Below are 21,251 nucleotides of genomic sequence, written 5' to 3' on the forward strand. Positions count from 1 at the left end.
TTGGTTTCCTTTCCCTTTTGTTCTCTGCTTCCTGGATGTGTTTTAGCAATACTCTGGCTGCTGGTGGATGTTGCTGGGCAGCTGGAGTCTGGGTGCCAGGCTCTGGTGCTGCACCACCTGCCCTCAGCTAGCCGTGGCTTTTCCTAGAGACCCTTGGCTCTGCTCTGCCGGAGCCACTCTAGCAGCTCTGGAATTCCTCACCAATCTGATACAGTGTCTCCTTGTGATTGACAAGCTCTAGCGTTTATCAAAATGTCATTTTGCTTTGATTTACCCTGGGTTATAAATTGTTACTTCCTCTTTGATTCTTAGTAAAAGAAGCCAAATAGAACTAGTGTAAAGCTTACGTGAAAGAACACTCTCGCCTTTGGTGTATTCACGGCAAAATAACTTCAGAAATTGGTACATGGTTCCTCTGCTTGCCAGCTTTATGAGTGAATTGTAGCTCTTGGTTACAAGCTGCGTAGCTAGTTTTTTCTTCACTTCGAGCATTGCACTTCACTGAAATAGGATAAATTAAAATAAAAATTGTTCTCTTGCATCTCCTAACAAGAGAGAAGCATATTTGTAACTTTGACTAGTTGTTCTGGTTTTTTTTTTACTTAAAGCTATATATGGAAATGATGGTGAAGTGCAGTCTTAAATGACAGATACTATTCGTCAGCAACATATGGAATACAGGAAGCTTTTGTAAGGAAACAAGTACCCAGATAAATATTAAATGAAAGCTATTGGAGTGAGGCAGATTATGTATTATGCTGGGTATTTATGTAATTTGCTTAAGTAAGGAAGGGAGGAGGAATCCAAAGAGGAAAGCTCTGTGTGAAAACCATTATTCTTATAGGTGGAAATAATGTAGCAAATTTTTTTAGACTTTAGCACTTGCTTAATCACATTGGCATGATTTCCTTTAAGGAAATACTTGTTGTCCACTTTTAATGATCATTAATATTAATTTTGTTACACTTAAACTCTTGTCTGTGTATCCCAGAGCTTTGAACTTTGGTGCGAAAGCTCCGTGCTGGGAACCTTTAAAGTATTGCCTTTCCAAAACTTCCATGAGGCTGAGCAAACATGACTTTGCTGTACAGTTCATCTGAGAAAAGACACAGCTAGTACACCACTCCCTGGCATGTCTTCTGCTTCTGGGATGGTTCATGGCTGGAGCAGGAGAGGGGGATGCTGACATGTGCATTTGATTTCCTCACAGCTCTCAGGCTGACCAGGCACTGGGTTCAGCTGCGTGGGTGGGAGTGGGGGATCAGTAACTCAACCCTGCCAGGGGAAAAAAGATGCTTTGCTGAGGTTTCTTCTTCTGTGAAGTAAAGTAAGTTGTGTATTTTTTACTTTGAAATCAAATAAATGATAAAATTTAAGCTCAGTAGAGCTAGACATGGAGACGTGGGTGCCTGCCCTGGCCCTTGTGAACCAATTTCACATGTGCATCTGATGTGCCAAGTAGCTGCTTACGTGGGTGGAAATCTGAAAATCCCTCTGTGTACTTGAAGTACCTGAGTTTACTTTATAGTAGGAATGAGGAGGAGGGGACAGGACTCCTTTAGAACTGCAGACATTAATTGGGAGTGAGTGGAAAGAAGGCAGGAAGAGAAACTGTCCTGACAGCCCTTGTTTTCCACTGAAAGTTATAAGGCATTTTGTTTTCTTGAGCTGTTCCCACTGCACTGAAATTGTCCTTCACAGAGAGAATCTGCAGGCAGGAGAGCGAGCAGGTGCTGGTGTCACACCCTGACAGACGCTCCTGGATGCACACAGCTTCCCAGCACAGCAGGGTTATCCCCCATCACAGCTTCTGCTCGTGGCTCTACCCTGGAATTCTGGCTACAGCAAAGCAGGTGAAGGACCTGCAGGGTTGACCCTGCTCATATCCTGCTGCCTGCACAAGGTGCTGGGAGGCTGACAGGAGGCTGTGGTTGGGGTGCCAGGCTGCACATGGAAGGCTCTGGGTTGCCTTGTCCCTGGGAGGTGGGAAGAAAGGGATGAGACGTGCAACAGGGGCTTTGCAGTTGAGACATGCTGTGCCTGTTGAAGCACCTTTCCATTTCTTTCCCATGCTTGGAAGATGTCATACTTTCACTACATCGGACTCTTGATACATCTTTTGGTGGCATAGCTTGCACAACTCTTTAGTTTTTTAATTCAAATTGCAGCTTTAAATCTGTAGATGTCATAGATTTGTAAAATGCTGTCGTTTTACTGAGGCTGAGCGCCTCTGTCTCTCATGACTGAAGGTTAGATCCAAAGAATTCCTCCATCCTGGCAGTTCAGCCCTGGCCAGGAATGAGAGGAAGTAGGAATGTTTGTGAAAAACTTCCAGAAAAATATTGCAAAACCTGTAATAGTTTGTTGAAAATAAACAGAGCCCAAGTTCTCTGTAGGGGGTGACTTTAATTAATTTAGATTTCTTCCGGGGCATTATGCAAGTTTTTTTCCCATGGATTTTTATTTGATGAATGCAGAGGAAGCTTCTGATATTTTTCTATGTTTAATCCAAGCGCTGACGTATAAGGAACAATAATTCCACCAGGCAACCTACTTGAAGTTTATCTAGTGGTGGGAAACTAAGCTCAGTGGAGGAAAAAGCTCTGTGTCCTAGTTACCCACCCACCTTGTATGGCCATATGTAGTCCTGGAGAGTAAACAAAGTTTGGTACCCATTTTCCTAAGTTCCTGTGGTGGAATAGGAGCTTTTTCTAAACACTGCAGGTCCCCAAAGGATACCAAAGAGAAATGAGAACAGACTTTCTTTTTGATGTTTTTGTGTCATAACCCATAATACTAACACTCATCTCCTTCCTACTCCCCTTTCTAAGTATAGCAGCAGGGAGAAGTCAAAAACCATCACACTAAATGGTACTGAAAGAATGTAAAACAGCCCAAAGTGCAGTTTTCATCATTCATCCCTATAATTTTCAATACCACAGAGCAAACACAAGAGTCTCTTATGAAAGGAACAGAAGCAGAGCGTGTGCTTTCTTCTGGAGCAGCCCACAGTGCCAGATGAGTTACTGCTGACGTGGGAAAAGTCTCAGATGGCAGAGGGAATGGCTCACTCCTGCTCACACCAAAAAGCCTGAATGAAGGACCCTGCCTTGCTGTATTGCCTCACTGCCAGGCTGGCAGCTCTGCCACTTCTGTGCTGGTGAGCCAAGATTTCAGGAGCAGTTCTAGTGAGTCTTCATGATTTGAGCTCCATCCTGCAGAAAAACCTTCCCTGAGAATCACTGTAAGCTTAAATTATTGACTACAATCAAAGCAGCAGCTAGATACTTGTTTTAAATAATCAGCTTTCACCCTGTTTTGCATTTGCTCAGATATTTTCCTACAGAAAATTTATTTTTATTGGCTGGTAAACAAGATGGCTTGTTAACTCACAGTTTATTTAATCTTTACACTAAATTTTACTCTGCAGTAGTACAGACTATTTTCATACTTACACCATTACAAAGCTTAACTTCCATTTTTTATATTTTAGTTTTTCCCTTCTGTTATGTTAAAATAGTAAATATTTATTTACCAGCTAATTCAGTTTATGGCTTTTATTTGTTTCAACTTGCTTTTCAATGTAAATTGAGAATTCATTATGAATGCATGAAATTAGCACTTCTTATAAAATAAAATACATTAGGCCCATCAGAACAAAGATAAGCAAAACTATTTTGACTATAAAGCAAATTGTGCAATTATTGTAATTTATTTATTACACAGAAGCATTTCTGCTAGTTACTGAATTGAGTAATTCTAATCACAATGTCTGTTATTTAGAACCAGCAACTCTCAATCTGTCTTCTCTTTTTATCATAAGTAGGAGAAGTAGAAGCTTTCCTCTTTTTTAGCTTCTAAGTGATTTTATAAAAAAAACCCAAAAAAACCCCAAAACTGAAAAAAAAATATACCTACAGAAGAGCTATCAAAGTGTCTAAAGTTTTCTTTTATCATCTCAAAAATCAGTTACAGGTGCCCAGCCATGTGACTTCTCCCAGTTCATGGTTTGATTTTTGTAAAAGCTCTAGCAATAGAAATCATAACTTTTTCTCATCCAGTCTGTGCTTTTTATCACACACTTTCAGCCACTAAACGCCAAGCAGAATTTTACTTCAGCCTCTCCTAATGGGACTTTTAATGCAGATTCTGAAATTCCATAGACTTGTTCACCTCTGGCTCTTCTAAGAAATGCTGTACCTGTTCTTCAAGAAGTAAGATGTTATTTTAGACAATCTTTCAGTTTATAGAATTTGCACTTTTCAGCATTTATCAAAACTTTCAAACCATGATCAGACAGACTTTGCAAATTTGAATAGAAATCACACCACCTTCTAGATATATACCATAGAGGATCAGAAATCCAAAATTTTAGTTAGTCTTCGAACACATTAAATCTCTTGCAGAGTGACTTTTTTTTTAAGTTTAAATGATTAATGTGTGACTTTAACAGCCTGTTCAGTCTTGAAGTTAAACCTAGAATGAGATATTGGTGAAGCTAGGTCTCAAGGCATGAATCCACACATTGTCTGTGTCTGTGCTCAAAACCTATCACAAAACAAAGCACCCTCACTTTTGAGCCTGTTCAGATGATAACAAGCTATTTTAGCACGGAGTTTCTGTGCATCTGTCTAGTATCTGCCACTCCAAGAACATTTCCCTTCCCAGTAAAATGGCTGGCTGAAGCTTACTGAGAGAAATCACACTTCTACTCAGCCTCCCATCTGCCTGTTAGATGGAGGTTTCATGTTCACATCCTGTATGAACACTACTGTGAACACATCCTCTGTGAACACTAATATGAACACTAATGTAATGTGTTCATGGAATCATGGGGTGGTTTGGGTTAGAAGGGACCATTAAGATTATCTAGTTCCAATCCCCCTACCCTGGGCAGGGACCCCTTACACTAGATCAGGTTACTCAGAGCCCTTTCCTGGCCTTAAACACCTCCAGTGATGGGCATGGGGGTCTGTTCAATACAGTTCAATTCAGGCCAAGTTCAGAAATAAAGCATGTATTTTATCTGCATTTTTAAAACTATCCATTAATTTAAATGGGACAAATCTTGTCCCAATCTTGTCTGGGACAAATATGGGTGGAACAAGTCAAATTTGGATTTTGAGTAATTTGAACCTGGATTTTATCCTCACTAAAATACTGAGAAGAATGAAGGTACCTAGCTCTAGGGAAGAGAGTTCTTGAGAGAAACTATAATTTAATTGCTGCATTGTAAAGAAAGCTCTTTAGGGCAGTATTTAATGTATTTTTAATGCAAATATGTGATAATTGATGTCAAGACATGCAAATACCTTTGTATATAGCTGGACCCATTGCTACCTGAAAACTGAAAATCTGCAGGAATGAACAGGGCTCCTTGCATGTCTGGTTTTATATCAGGTGCCCATGCTCTGTTTTCCCTCCATGGCAGTACAAGTCACACAGTTTATAAGGAGATTTGAGTGGGAACATGTTCCACCAATTTTTACCCAAATCCTGTCTGCGATATGGCAAACCCATCGCCCGTGTAAGAAAACATGTAGTAGTCTGCAGGAGAAACCACCCTGCCAGACTGTGTCCTTAGTAGCAAGTTTTGCTGCCAGAACTTTTGTGGGGTCATGAGCTGCAGACATTTTTATGTCCCTGGAGCACGTGTGTTCACCATGGCTTTTTGGAGATGCTGTGTGCCCTCGCTGCAAGAGGCTGTAACAGCAGAAGGGCTTGCAGTTGCCAGGAGCATGAATACAGTGGCATTTTGCTGCTGGCTATTTTGGCTGGTGTTATTCAGAGAGGAGACTTCACTTTGGCAGGAGAAGGCTCATTTTGCTGGCTTATATCAACTTTTGTTGGCTTATATCAGCGATGCAGAGAAACTTGAGGCAACCAAGGCTGACTTCTGACTGGGAACCTGCATTGCACTGGCCAGGTTGCAGCTATGATGTGTCCCAAGCAAGGAGCCCCTACCAACCCACTGCTGGCAGGTGTTCTCACCTGATGATCTGATCTTGATACCTGAAATAAGCAAGTCTCTGACACAACAGCAGAAAAGCAAACAGACCTGTGTAGAAAAATACATGTTTGAGGTGCTTACTATTTTTCTTTCACAATGTCTCTGCTTTTTTCCCCTGCTCTGTGCTTTACTAGGATATATTTATTTGCTGCTAGGCTGCATAAATGGAGACACATAAGTCATGATCAAGCTTAAGTACTTCCTTCTACAAAGAACTGAAGAAAAATTACTCTTTGAAACTTAAGAGTAATTATTTTCAACTCCTTTAACTGAAAAAAAAAGAAGGGGAAATAAAAGCTGAAGTTTGCATTAATTAGCAATCCATTTTTACCTATCTACAGTGCAAAGCAACAGAAAAAAGTTTTAAATGAAGATAACATCTTGTAGTGATACTAAAATCCATTGTGAACTTAGAGGAGACTTTTGGGAGACTGAGTCAAAAAATAAAAAATGCTATGCTAAAGTAAATAAATGTCATAAAATGATAATTGAGAGCATACCCCTAAACAAGGGTAACTGGTATATTGGTAATTCTTCAGTCTGGTACAGTGTGCTCCCACTTCAAACACCTTTTGTATTTGGTCCTGTGCTGGCAGCTTTTCAAAGGAATCTCATACTTTCTTCCCTCCCCCTCCCTGCTTTGCATAATAATTAGTATGTGAATATGCTTGTGATTTCTTCTTATTATTTTAATACAGTCACATTTTAGAGACTTCAATAAAGTTTGGAGGACAACCAAAGCAGTTCCTGCTCCGAAAGCCATACAGTCTAAATGGAGTGGAAAGCCAAAGCACAGCAAAGTAGCATCATGTCACTCCCCCTTCTTTGCAGGGAGAAACCTTGTACCAAGCAATTTCCATCAGAAGAGATTCAGGAGCCGCTCAGGCAGTGACTGTTTTGTGCCTAACACCACACTCCACCAGTTGCTTCATATGCTGTACAATAGGAGGTGAAAAAATCCAACAGTAAGTAGTCTCATATGTCCTCATTTTAGGTTGAATTGCCCTTTCCAGGAGCTAGGTAGCAGCTTATTTCTTGAAGCACCAAGTTTACAATCAGATGATTCTGATTATTATTGACATTCATGTATATCCAATCCCTATCTTTAATAGTAAGTTCTTGACTCTGACACTGTCAGTATAATCACAGCAGTCTTGTACAAAAGATGCATCCATACAGAGCCTTTCAAGCACCTGATAGTCTTTATGAGTTCAAGAGTATGCAAGATGCATGACAAAGATGATTTCTGGATGGTGGGGCTGGGATCTTGCCCAAAATAGTAGCCTGTAAAGTTTGTGAAACTGATCACAAGACTCCTCAGCTCCAGACTCTCCCAGATTTACAATTACAGTCCTGGGTAGGGAAACCCAAGCAATCTGAAAGTCCTGAGGTTGTAAACAAATCTATGTATTTAGTGAATAATGCAAAATGGAGAAAATCATGTAAGAGGTGGGTGTAAGGGAAATACCTTTCCTGAGGCTAAATGAATATTGATGTGTTTCAAACCTGTAAACAGATTTGTGCATGTTGCTGGCTGAAGAGGGGTAGAGCTCTAGGTTTTGCTGTTATGCCTCTTAATTTGCTTTTGCCACTCCTCTGGCAAGGACAGCAGAAGACTAAAGCACTGAGTTCTCTGCCCTCTGACCTGGGATTAATGACAGCTACACCAAGATATCTCTATCCTTCTGACTATTTGATGAAGGAGAAAAAAAAGATGGCCTGGCTCTCATCTTCTTGGTATAGAAGGATTAACAAAGGAAGCTAATTAAGAAAAAATAATGAGAAACCAGTTGGGTGAAGTGATTTAATTGCTAGGGGAGCAAGTGAAAAGAAATCACTCTCATGAATTGATTTATATACTTTATATACTGCAAAAACAGTTTTACATGAACTTGTTCATGAAGGCACATCCTATGTTCTCTTGCTGAAACTGAAAAGGAAGGCTGTACATTGGTAGTTAACTTCAAGGTGTTGTGGGTGTAACAGCCAAACTTTGAGGATAGAATATTTTCTTGCATGACTTTCAGTGACATATTTATCACATTAATCACTGTATAATTTCATTCCAGAGGTACAGTACTAGATGGATACTTACAGCTTATAGGGTACTACATATAAAGAATATCCAGAATGTGCAGCTAAGAAGGAGCCAGACAGGAAAATATCTGACAGCCTTTTCCTTGTGTAATATTTTTGTTGAAGCAGTTGTTCTGTTACCCTCAATGGAATAGGACTCTTAAGGACTGTGGCAGTTTGAGAAATATGTTGTTTCATCCCACCAGCGTGCTCCCTGATCTGTATTGCAGAGCACAAAGTTCTAGCTGCAAAAACATACTGTTCAGATGCTGTACTGAAAAATACAAGTGAAAAAATACAAATGAGTCACCTCAAATACAGAGGTGGAGTCAGGTTGGCAGGATCGGCCATTATCTTATAATAATGTGTTTCAAACCCCTCCTCAAGGTACACACCCATGAAGCTCATTAGTGTAACAGTCATTTCACTGAGGCAGAAAGTTCATTAATATTGGAATACGGTGGTGAATATTAGAGGGAAATTCTTCAATGTCTTCCTACTACAGCAGCTTTTTGGAAATGCACCAAGGGCTTTGATCCTAAAAACCCTTACCTCTAAGCACCTGGGTAGTGCCATTGACTTAAACAGAATAAAATGAGAGCTTTAATTCAAGTGTTTGCAGATTAAGACCCATGTTTGTATTTTAAGATCTTATCTACAGAAGAAATTGCACTCATTTACCTAAGTGTTTTATAAACACACCTTTATTTAAATGAGTACAATGTTACTTCTGCAGGCGGCCACCATCTGAGGAGCAGGAGCCCTGCCACAGTTCCCAGGAGCGTGAAGGCAGCAGGAAAGGCTCTCAGACAGCTGGAAAACGTCAACGAATCAAGAACTGCCATGCTTTCAAATACTCAGAAGGATGCGGCCACTGTGCAGCCAGCAGGAAAGGCTCCTCATGCTTCATCCATTTTCCATGTGCCCTTGCACCAATATCACACATTCCCTGTAAAAGTACAATCATAGAATCATCACAGCATCACAGAATAGTTTGGGTTAGAAGAGATCTCAAAAACTGTCTCATTCCAATCTCCTGCCATGGGTAAGGACACCTTCCAGTAGATCATGTTGCCCAGCGCCCCATCCCACCTGGCGCTGAATATTTCCAGGGATGGGGCATCCGCAACTTCTTTGGGAAGCAGCTTCGTCCAACGCCTCACCACCCCCACAGCCCCTCGCACGGAAGGTCTCAGTCCCCGGCAAGGCCCGCTGGTGACGGATGATGTTTTTCAGGGCCCCGGGGCTGGGCGGCAGCGGCCGGGTCGGGCCGGGCCCGCCTGGCCTCGGGGCGGGCTGCGAGGCGCCAGGGCCGGGGACAGCGGCGGCTCCTGGGCGGCGGCCGGGCCCTCCCAGCCCGCGGCGGCTCCGCCTTCCCCGTCCGCAGCCGCCCGGGGCTCAGGGCTGTGCCGGAGCCGCCGCCCGATCTGCACGGGGAAGGTGCGTGTTTGCTCTGCCCTCTGCCTCATCCTCCTCCTTTTCCTCCTCCCCCTCGCCGCCGCACTAGGCGTTTCCCCGGGCTGCCGGCGCTCCTCCGCCGGGCTGCAGCGCTTTTTCGGGAGGCTTCTGCTCCGGAGAAGGAGCACCTCGCCGCCATTCCCGGGCCCGGCCGGGCTCACCCCCAGCTCCTTGTCCTGCGTTCGAGCCCTGCAGCGTGTGCTGCCTTTCCCCACCCCGCAATGGGGCCTTCGCCCGCTGGGCCGCAGCTCCGGTGCTGCGGGCCCTGCCCCAGCTCGGCGGGCCGGAGCCCCCAGCCTGGTAGCGCGGCTCGGCCCCGCCTCGCTGTGTCTGCTGCTCGCCCTTTGCTGCAGGGGTGACTAGGTCGTACTTCAGGAGCGTGGATCCATTGGTGACACAGCAGAAAAAGATCTGGAGGTGCTTGTCGACAGCTGGCTGAACGTGAGCTAGCAGTGAGCCCAGCGGGCCAAGGATGCCAATGGCATCCTGGCGTGTATCAGCAAGTGTGACCAGCAGGAGCAGGGCAGGGATTGTCCCCCGGGACTCTGGTTAGGGGTACATCAGTGTCCAGTCCACTTCTGGGCCCCTCAGTACAAGAAAAACATGGAGGGGCTGGAGAATGTCCGGAGAAGGGCAGCGGAGCTGGAGAAGGGGCTGGAGCACAAGTCCCGTGAGGAGCAGCTGAGGGAGCTGGAGGTGTCCAGCATGGAGAAAAGAAGGCTCTTGGGGACCTTATCATTCTCTACAACTACCTGAAAGGAGATTGTGGCCACATGGGGGTCAGTCTTGTTTCCCATGTAACAAGCAACAGGACAAGTGAACATAGCCTAAACTGTGTCAGGGGAGTTTTAAGTTGGACATTGGGAGGAATGTCACAGAAAGAGTGATTAAACATTGGAATGGACTGCCCAGGAAGTGGTGGAATCACCATCCCCGGTTTAAGGAAAGACTGGACGTGGCACTTTGTGCCAGGGTCTAGTTGATGTGATGTTTGGTCAGAGATTGTACTCAAAGATCTCAGATCTTTTCCAGCCTAATTGATTTTGTGATTCTGTGAAACAAAATCCTTGCTCACCCACTTGTTCCTCTTAATTTAAAAACAAATATGTACTCAAAGTTGGCAGTCACACCGTGCTTGGGGGATGCATTGTCAGTGTTAGGTAAAGCATGATGCTCTGCCATGATCCTGAAGTGAGCAAAGTTGACAGCAGTCACTGACCAAAAGTATATAAATATTGTGAAAATAATATATAAAAATATTTAAAAATATACCAAGAAACATGAAAAAGATACAAGTTCTGTGGGCTGAATTAGATTTTACTAAGGAAGCATTAGATGCAATGGAACCTTTTGAATGTAGTGTGCCAAGTTGTACATGTGCTCAAAACTACAAAAGAACAAATTCAAGATACAAGCATAAGAATTCAATTTGTGTATTAATTACTTGTTTTTTCCTCCAATCTGCAATATTTTGAGGACTTGACTTTATTAAGTGCTGCATGAGCACCAAAAGTGCCTGTTTAGACAATGCCATGCACAAAGGCACCTAAAATCCTAATGTCTTGTTATTGAGCCCTAATTTCAAAATTTTGCCTGTCTGTTGTTTTCACTCTGTTCAAAATTAGATTAGTTTTTACTAATTTTTTGTTTTACTAGTTTTTACTAATTGTTTGTGGAGATAGTTCTCTAGAACTGTTGTAGGAGTGTTGTAATCTGTTGATTAAAGGGGAGCATGCGAGTGTTTCTTCTTACAAAGCAATATTTGGCTTGGCTGTAGAGCAGACTTCCTGTGTGGAAATGGAATAACTGCTTGTATCTTCATCTATCTGTATCTCTCTGTTTTAGCCTGTGAAAATTTTCAAGATTTAAGTTAGGGTGACAAAAGCTGGCCTTGATTTTGTTCTGGTTAATTTTTTGCAGGGATGAAAGCTTTTATTAGAAGTCTTTCTCATGCTTACCTGTCAGTTCTGAAAATCACCTTCCAGTCTCGTCTGCTGCTCCTTCTGTTGGATTATTGATTTTAATAAAATCTCAAACTCTTATTTGCTCAAAGAATCTCCACAAAGCCTGCCATGTGCATGAGAGTTCTTACATCGATTTTTTCCTTGTAAATTTTGTCTAATTCCCTTAGACATATCCTCCCTAGGTTGAATAGCATCTATCCTTGCAATCAGTTTTACTTTACCCCAACTTCTGTCTTTCAGATGAAGGCTGTGCAGATAAACTTGGATCAAAGCCACCACAGATTTAGAGATTCATACAAAGCCTTTGTCTTACCTGATCTTGTTTCTTGGTGTTTAAAATACATATAATTCTTTTGAACAGCAAAACAATAAGATGCTGAATCAGATAAGAACAGATTGCAAATCTGGGCTGGGGAAGAACAACCTGTCATTGACCCCTGTTGGGAGACATCTGTTAGCAAAAGCTCATATAAATCTGTATTTGTTTTATAACACGATTTTGCAAATGCCTGCATGTCTTTAATGCTGATTTGAGAAAGGAAGCAACTTATAATATCTTGATATAATTGCAGAAACTCATAATGCACATGGGATTCTTTTATCTATTCCTGTTATATTGTATAAAACTTTCTTGTTTTAAGGTTGAAAACTTTGCCTTGTCATTTCTTCCTTTCTTCCCGATTGTGGGGGGATGAAGATGAAGGGTGGCAGTACATCTAAGAGGTAGCAGCTGCAGGGGTGAAATATTTTGCCTAAAGAAGCACTTTGTGGGTAGAAATGTACAAAACGATTACAATCTTGAAGCTCTACAGTTCTTTCTGTTCTGTCTCGACAGAAAATACTATCTGTCAAAAACTGCATTGCAGTAATCTTTCACTTTTTTGTTACCAAATGTCTGCAGTAATCTCAAAGTAGTGAAATAAATGTAAATTCTTTCTTCAGCTGACCCCAAGTCACTTACATTTTCACTGTGATGGCAGTAGTGAAGTTTTAGCTCAGATTTGTAATCTCTTAAATGCCAATTATTCAATTAAGTCAGTATTTTTGCCAGAATCTTCGAAGAATGCTTTGCTCTTTTTTGTTTCAGTTTTACAGTACAAGAGAAAACTGTATGTGAGCTTGAGAAAAATGTTAACCTTGTTAGCCTGTAAAGAATATTAGCCTTTTTTAAAAAATGGTAATCTGGGTACCTTGGTCTTACAAGAGACTTGATTTCTGATATTGAGATAGAGAGAATGGACCAATGGTGGGAGGTTTGCTTTTAATCTGTCTGTCTATCTACCTACCTACCTACCTACCTACCTACTTATTTTTTTATTTAATGGAGAATATTCAGACACCTGGCTCATTTGGATTCTTTCCTTTTTTTCTGTACTGGTATTAGTAATATTTTATCAGACTCTTTAGGTCTAACTAAGGCCTCTTCTATTAATTTTCTACACAGTTGAGAGAAAAATGTAGAAATCCCTTTGGTGCTGTTGCTGCCAAGAGAGACTTGATGGAAGTGTCTAATGAATAGACATGTAGATTAAAATACATCTCTAAGAATTTATGTATTTTGGCAAAGTGTTTTATTGTACTACACACTGCAATCAGAGGTATGGCAAAAGACTTGTGATCTTACAACCTGACTTTAGGAGAATACTAATGCCGTTTTAAAAAAGAAAATGTATCAGTCAAATTTATCTCAATTCTCTAAGATAAATTTTAAATCAATGATCATTGTGTTAGAGTAAGAGGAGGTTAATCTCAGGTCACCTATCAGAGACATTCCTTGCATCATAGGAGTTATAAACAACTAAGATTATTTTAAACTTTCCTGAGTGACCATCTTGCATTCAGTACAACAGTGAGAGTTTCTACAGGCTCAGGATTTGCCCAAACCTGGTTTCTGACCCCACAGACTTATCAACTGAGAATTGTTGTCACCCTTTTAAAGCCTGGTTTAGGACTGATATTAGAAAACAGTTCTGGGTTTAAATCTGTTGTTCTCTATGTGTTTGGGTTTTCTTCTTTCTTTCTTTTTCTCAAGTTGCTGGTTAAGGTGACTGATCTTTTACTTCAGTGTTGTGAAATTACATTTTCTGTTTGAATACACTGTATGAAAGGGAATGAGACCACTCTTCTGTCCTCCCTGAATTTTTCTAGCTTTCATCTGCCACATGTACATTGATACACTGTGCGTTTTTTTTTTTTTTCCCAGAGGAGGCACTTGACTATGAATTTACTTAAAGCAAGTGAGTCCAAAGGAATTTTATGTTTCAAGTCGCCCCAAGAAAAGGTGCTTATATAATATTATGCATGTGTCAATAGTAATTTGAGAAAGGAATCTTATTTCTGGAGGTCTGATATAATCTGAGCCCATAGTCTCCATTGGGAAAGCATCCACCATTTTATCTGTAACATTTGCCAACCAGAACTTAAATTTGATTTGTCTTAATTGGTTTCCCCTTCTACTCTGCACACGTTTTGAGATTAGTTTTTCTGATTCTGTTGGTTTATACTGTTCTGAATCACAAGGCTGATCTAGTTTTCTCTCTGGTCATGTTCTCCTGTACAAAACACAGGTCCTCTTTTGTGGCAGACTATGAAACACTTCTTGGAGTTTCAGTTTAATGAAAATCTTTATTGTTTTGGAAGCAGAAAGAATTGTAAGCTACTAATTTCTTTGAGATTGACCATATGATCAATCTTTAAGAATGATTCTGTATATTACTGCGTAATTATATGCAGTTATTAATATTTTTTCTATTAATATTTTTTCCTATGACAACTAGGTAAAGCAGACAAGTGCAATACTAATCTCAGATAATCTGTTCAGTGCTGTTGAAAAATACACAGAGCAGACAATTTCTGCTTCAGCAATGCATTGTGAGATACTCAAGAAGGAAAACAAAGTCAACTTGGTTTTAATTGTTCACTTTGGTTGTCTTGAAATAGCTGTTGAGTTAGGAATCTCTAGAGGGTTTTCAGTTGAAAAAAGTCTCAGGAATAGGCTTGGAAAATTCTGTGTAGGCTCTGGATTACTGTCCTTGTGCATTTTACCTGCAGCTGCTGCAGAGTTTTCCACCCCAGGCACCCAAGTGGCCTTTGGTCAGCCAGGTGGCTGTGAAAGAGCAGAGCTGTCTGCTCCTCAGAGCACAGGGACTTCTGCAGTGCAGCCTTCCCTTGAGTGGTACATCTTTATTTTCTCTTTGGCAGTAACCTCCCAGTACTAATGCTCATTTAATTTCTACAAACAAAGGAAAAATGCTATTTATGGGTTGGTTCTCAGCTGCTGATCCGATGAACAAGGTTCTGGTGTAAGTGAATGCCACTTTGAAGGGCAGAACGATTGTAGCTGGGACCTAGATGTACTTGAAAATCCAAATCCAAATCTGTGTCCCACTCAGTCCAGGCTGGTAAGATACACATACACTGATTTTAATATACACTGCTCCAGCAGGTAGAGTCTCTGATTTATGCTTCATTTTGGATTTAGGTCTTACAGCTAAAGAGAGGTCTTGCAGAAGGAGTGGTAGTGAGCAGGAATGTCTCTGTGGCTTCAGAGAGTAAGTGAATGAGGGCAGATGGTGCTTGTCTCCAGCAACCAATGCCATCCAAGTCAGCAGATATATTTTGTTTTGCAGTGTTCTCTGGTGTACCCTACAGTTGTTAGAAGACCTGGCATAGCCAAATGCAATGTATCCAATACAGATGGATTGTGCTGGGCTCTTTGGTAGTTGTACAGCAACTGTTCAAGCAAATCTGGCAATGAAAGAGGCTTAGAAGAAATACGGAGAGAGACTTTTTTACAGGGCATCTTGTGATAGAAAAAGGGGTAATGGTTTTAAAGTAAAAGAGAGTTGAGTTTGACTAGAAATAAAGGAGACATTTTTTATACTGAGGGTGGTGAACTCTAGCACAGGTTGTCCAGAGAGGTGGTAGATGCCCCCATTCCTGAGGACAGTCAAGGTCAGGTTGGGTTGGGCTCTGAGCAGCCTGATCTAGTTGAAGCTGACCCTGCTTGTTGCAGGGCGGTTGGACTGACCTTGAACATGTCTTCCAACCCAAACTGTTCTATCACTCTGTTGTGACTTTCCTGAAAATCCAGAACAAGAGCAGTTGAGCAGTTGAAGATAGGAATGGGAGCATAGCAAAGTTCCTTTGAAGAATCTTAAATAAAAATAACTGTTGGGAGCTTATCAGTATGTGAACTCTAAACAGAAAAAAACCAGATGCATACTGGATAAATAAAAATTAGTTAATGTTACCTCCCAAAATGACCAAAATAAAACATACTGTCTTACATTGGCTGTGCCTACAGACAAATGACATAGGAAGGATGAAAGTCAGCTATTTTTCCTGGAAAACATTTTCAGCTGTGATGTAATAACAACTGGGCTGTTTGCTGCAAGCATCACTGCAACTGTGGGCAACTGTGTAAACTCAGCTGCTTTTCTGAAAGCAAAACGCCACTGCTTTTAAAAAGGCCTTAATCTAGGAATTAAATAGGATGGTAAATTTGAGAAATGTAAGCTTCTTGCTGACCTTGCTTGCTCTCCAGGTGTTTACATTTAAGTACTTTGTGCTCAACAGATATGACTTGTCAGTAAACATGGGTTAAGGGGTGTAGGGTTATTGTTGCCATCAGATGTGTTTCAGGGAATAACTGGGAAGTTGTCATAGAGGAGTAGAACCAAAACATAAGTGTAGTCACATGTGGTGAAATCATCATCCTGAAAGGATCAGCACTTTATGAAGAAGTCAAAGGTGCTTTTCAATGAAGGAGCATTAGTAACTTCATGTGAACTTTATTTTCACCAATTGCCTCTGCTTGCAAGCTGATGTATATGCTGTGTATTTTCAATAAAATCGAAACCAAGTGTACATGATCCTCCACTACCGGCTCCATTTTAACTTGGAATTGCTTTTAATTAATCAACAAACTGACATTTGCAACATCTGGATTTACTGAAGGATGCAGAGGTGTCATTTTTAACTCACACTAATAACAGTCAGAGTCTCAAATGTTTGCTAGTTTTTTGGTTTTTTTTTCTTGCTGTGGATAAAGCCCTCTGAATTGGATGTAGTTATGACTGAACAATTGTGTGGGTTTCAAAACCAACATTTATAGCTAAATCAGGTAGACTGCTCCAAGTGCTTTGTTTCTTCAAGCTTTTGTCTCCTCAATGGTTGGTCTTGTGTCTAGAAACAGTTTAAGGCCACATTCCCAAAGCTTTTGCTTGCAGAAGGCTATTGTGGAGGAAGAACCAAAGCCAGAGATATCTTAATTCCCTGAGCTCTCTGCTAATTTTGGTAGAACTGTATATAAATATCAATTTAAAGACTGTCAAAGTAGTTTCACTTTTTGTTGTGTACCAGGCATAACTTGTCCAGCAAAGCCAGGAGGAGTCTGTGGCTGTCCCCTGGAATAGCAGAAGGATAGGAGGAGCGGTGGGGGAATGGAAGTGAAGCTGTGGGCTCTCTGAACTCTAGCTGAAGTCCCTGTGTGCTTCCTGAGCTCAGGTGCAGTCACTTACCTGAGCAGCCTCGTGTGTTCTTGTCAGTGCTGATGGGTTGGTTTTCTCAGAGGCAGGTACTTTGGAGTTTGGCAGCTGACACCTCTGTGTTTGCTTTGCCTTATGCAATCTGAATTGTGCAGAAGTATTTAAGATCTAGGAAAAAACTCCTGTCTGTTTTGTTTTCTCCCATAATTTCGTGACATAATCTAATCTCTGAGTATTATTGTCCAGGTGCAGTATCAGAATCAAATGTAAAGTCAGGGAGATGTCTTAACATTTGTAGAGAGGGTTGATCACATTCTGTCACTGTCATCTCTTTATAATTAGTGTGTTTACTCTGTGGTATATTTTGGGGGAGGTGGTTGCTTGGGATTTTTGTTGGTGGTTTGTTGTTTGTTTTTCTTTTTTCACTTTGATTGCCAGTTGACATTTTGTAATGTGACCATTTGCTTCAGTGCAGCAAGCTTTTGGTTATCTGCTCTTGGTAGTGTCAGTAGAAAGGGGCTGAGTGGTTATGCTAATGTCTTTCCTGTGGCAGCTGAAGCACTTGGAGGTGTCACTTCTGGGTCCCTCCTCTTCCAATTGTTGGTTCTTTTTGTCTGTAGTTGTAAGGCATGTTTCTGTCACCATGTCTGTGCAGTGAGTAGCACGGGGGACCCTGATGACAGGGCTGTGTTAAACATTGCTCACAATAAAAAATGTTTAAAAATTAAAAATAAATTAATAGTGATATATGTCTGTTGTCCTAGCTGGCTTTTTTATCCTGCAATAGCAAAATGGTTTGACAATTTCTGTCTTTTAAATGGTAGTAAAAAGTAATTAGAAGTTAAATACAGAATCAGATCTGCCTTATGCATGGTAAGTGTAGTGCTTCATGATCAAAAGTGTGCTGCACTGGAGAGTAGCTTTGATGAAAAAGTGGTGCTGGAGCTTTCTTCCACATCAGAAAGAGGTCTGGTTTTGCTAATTTATTTCTCAAAATTGGCCAAAACCCAGATTTCTCTCAAGCTCTTTAAGTAAAGTGTATTTATCTTGCCAGCAGTCTGTTACATTCAAGCTTTTTAAGATTTTTTCTCTTTCTTTTTTTTTCCTTACATTTCATTGCATTCTGCAGTTGGATGGTGGCCCCAGTTGTACATTGCCACTGAACTGTAGCCACTTGTTTCTAATGCTGATATGTTGGAATACAATGTGATATTTGAGTACCAGTATTATGCTCTAGTGAACATGATGAAATCACAAATGACATACTTCATAATATATTTCATAGAAATGAATATCTTTTCCCACCCCTAATATAAGTAAAGAAGTATGTGCCTCATAAAGATAATTTTTCTGTCAATTGTAATGAGAAATTCTTGATCCTTCACTTTTTTGTATAGTTGCATTTACAAATTTTTGTTGTTTTGGAAAGGGAAGGTTCATTGGGTGTATCCTACAGTAAGGAGGGGAAAGACTAAAATAAAAGTTCTTAACAAATGTAGCAATATGTAGACCCGACTTCTCAGCTTCACTAAACCACTTTATTGCTTTTTACTGTAGCAGTTGAGGAACTTACCTTTTCTTGTGACTGTAGAGAAAGACTGTATGAAAAAATATGACAAATGAAATATTCAGCAGTTGCAGTTATTTTAATCTGGAAGTTTTGTTTATTAATATTCTCAGATATCTTATATTCAGCATTGCTTATTGACTTAATTTGATTATTGACTTAATTTGAAATTATTGTGCTACTTATAGTTTTACACTGGGACCGTAGATGTATGGAGTAAAGTAGCTAAAATGGTTGGATACTTTTGAAAATGTTGGTATTGCCCTTTTTTGGTCTTTTTCTTTAAGGTGTTTAATGCGCATAACTTTTCTCTGAACCTGCTGACTTAAAATGAAGGATTTTGTTCCACATGCAAAGCAAAAAGTGCTTTGTAGATGTGTGGTTGTAGAGGCATATTATTCTTGTCATATATGAAAATGCAAAGAATTTAACTTCAAAGTTTCTAATTCTGAGGTGGTATATAATATATGTGTAGCTGCAAACATCTGGTGCAATTTTTGTTAAAATTCAGTAGAAAAGTTGGTCTGTTGCCCTCCTGTTACACATTACGTAATTAGTAACAAAGGTTGCTTAATTTGGTGATTCATTTTGGCAAATGTCCTGACCCTGAGTAGTGTAATCTGTAGTTGTCTTTAAAACTGAGATTTAATTGTTGGAAGGAGAAACTCAAAGTATTTAGATTTTCTGGCCAAAATCTAGAGCACACACGTGTTCTGTAGGACTGAACAGCCTTCTGCTGGAATGCTGCTTGGAGGCACATCAGGAAGTACCTGCAAGTGCCAGATGCATGGCAGTGGGATTCCTTTTGGCTTTCACAGGAGTGGCAGACCAGCCTTTGTCAGCAACAGCCCTGTACTGACTGTCACTAACAGAACTTGGTCCTATACAATGTCACTAATAGAACTTTGCTCCTATACAATGTCTGTCCATCAATTTTAGCAGCTCTTGCTATCCAGAGGTGTGGATTGATCATTTGCTGATGGCTCATACCTTCTGTCATAGGCTTCCTCCTGGTAGGGAGATAGGTTTCATCATTTGGCTGGATGCAGTCTGATAGTTTTTCAATAAAAACTCAGAAGAAAAATATTTAACATCTGATTTGTGGGAATGATTTAACTTAATACAGGATGGAAGATGTCTTGTTGAACATGTCTTCAAAAAGAAACTTAGTTTAGAATTTTGGGTGGACGAAGTTTAAGCTTAAGTACTGAAGATGTTGTGAGAGAAGATTTCTCTGGTTATGTTGCTTCCTTAAAAAGGGAGCCCTTCTTACCTGTAGAAAAGGCTGACACAAAAATATGCAATTCTGAAGAGTTTGTGTCTCAGTAGTTTAGGAATTTTGTGAAATGGTACAAGATACCTGTCTTGCTTTTTACGCTAGGGCAATAATGGATTTGAACGAAGTTGCACATAAAAATACCAGATAATTGTGGCCCTATTCTTGTATGTGTTGATTTATTTGTCCAAAATCATTCCCTCCCCCTCCCCTCAATTGTCTCTCAACATTATCAGTTGGCTTTAGCTATATATTTTGACATTTAATGTAATATGAACAACACTGTATTTTGGTTTCATTGTTTCCTAACTGCCTTCCATTCATTAAGTATTTCTCTTCAATTCTCATTTAAAAATCCCACTGAATTCCTATCTTTTGCCTCTGAAAAGATAATGTACTCCCTTGTGAGAACTATATTTGCCATGCTTATTAAGAAGAATAATATCAGCTGTTGTGTGGCTAAGGCATTGTTCAGTGCTTGTGGGGGTTTTTTTTGTTATTCTTAACTTAATTTTTGTCTGGACCACACCACTTAGAGAAGTAGCTGGCTGATCATTTCTGTGGTTTTGCTGATACAGAATTTGGATAAAGTATGCTGGATACAGTATCCAGCACATGGATTATGGTGTGATTCTTCAGGATTATTGCCATCCATTTCAACAGCAGCTATGGAATAAGAATATATCAAGGTAGCCTGTTACTATTCTGAGGCTTGGAGGTGAGGAAAGAGGGAGGAGTGGCTCCTTTTGCTGCTTCCTTTCTATGTTAGACTGTAGTACTTCCCCCATACTGACTATAAATAAGGTATGAACTTCTGCCAAATGGGGAACTCTGGCTGCAGTGTCTCTTGGAATGTTTGGATTTTCTCAGTCTTAATCTTTATGGAGTTCTTAAAACTTTTCACTTCCTATTATGTCTACATAAGTCAGTATCACTACTAGAGCCTATATGGTCATAGGTCACGGGTGTATCTTCAATTGTAGAAAATCAAAATAGTTCTGAAGTTGGTAAAAGTAACAGCTCAGGTGTTTCCTTTGATGTTTTAGACTTTGTGGTCCAAATCTAAAACCTTATATCCTTGTTGTGTTCTACTCTTCTTTACCTTAGTTTTATGATTCAAAAGGCTAATTTTAAGGGCTTTGTAATGTAAATGATATTTACAACTGTGTGTGTTCCCCAGCCCAACATTTTCCAACTGATTAAATGTTCCCAGATGAGGAATTATGACAATTCTGAAAAAGCAGTCTTTGAGGAATGTCTGCTTTTCTGCTTCACTCTTCAAGATCATAAAGCTTCTATTTCCCCCACCTCCCATCCACCCCTCCTCCTTATCTTTATAAGTGATGGAAGAACTCTATGACTTTATTTTTAGGCAGAAATCTCCGCCTCGTTTTGCAAGTTCACCTAGCCT

General features: G+C 40.4%; 1 protein-coding gene across 1 annotated transcript in view; it reads left to right on the forward strand.

Moving 5' to 3' along the window:
• Positions 1-9,513: 9,513 nt before the first annotated feature.
• Positions 9,514-21,251, forward strand: part of CPQ (carboxypeptidase Q) — a 146,707-nt gene continuing 134,969 nt past the window's right edge. Inside the window, exon 1 of the mRNA XM_054292136.1 lies at positions 9,514-9,526. The gene's annotated coding sequence lies outside the window, so the exon portion shown is untranslated. The remainder of the gene's footprint in view (positions 9,527-21,251) is intronic.

The sequence above is a fragment of the Melozone crissalis genome, unplaced genomic scaffold (genome assembly GCF_028551555.1).
Source record: "Melozone crissalis strain CALT ecotype California unplaced genomic scaffold, PUWL_Pcris_2 ptg000002l_1, whole genome shotgun sequence".
Classification (NCBI taxonomy): Eukaryota; Metazoa; Chordata; class Aves; order Passeriformes; family Passerellidae; genus Melozone; species Melozone crissalis.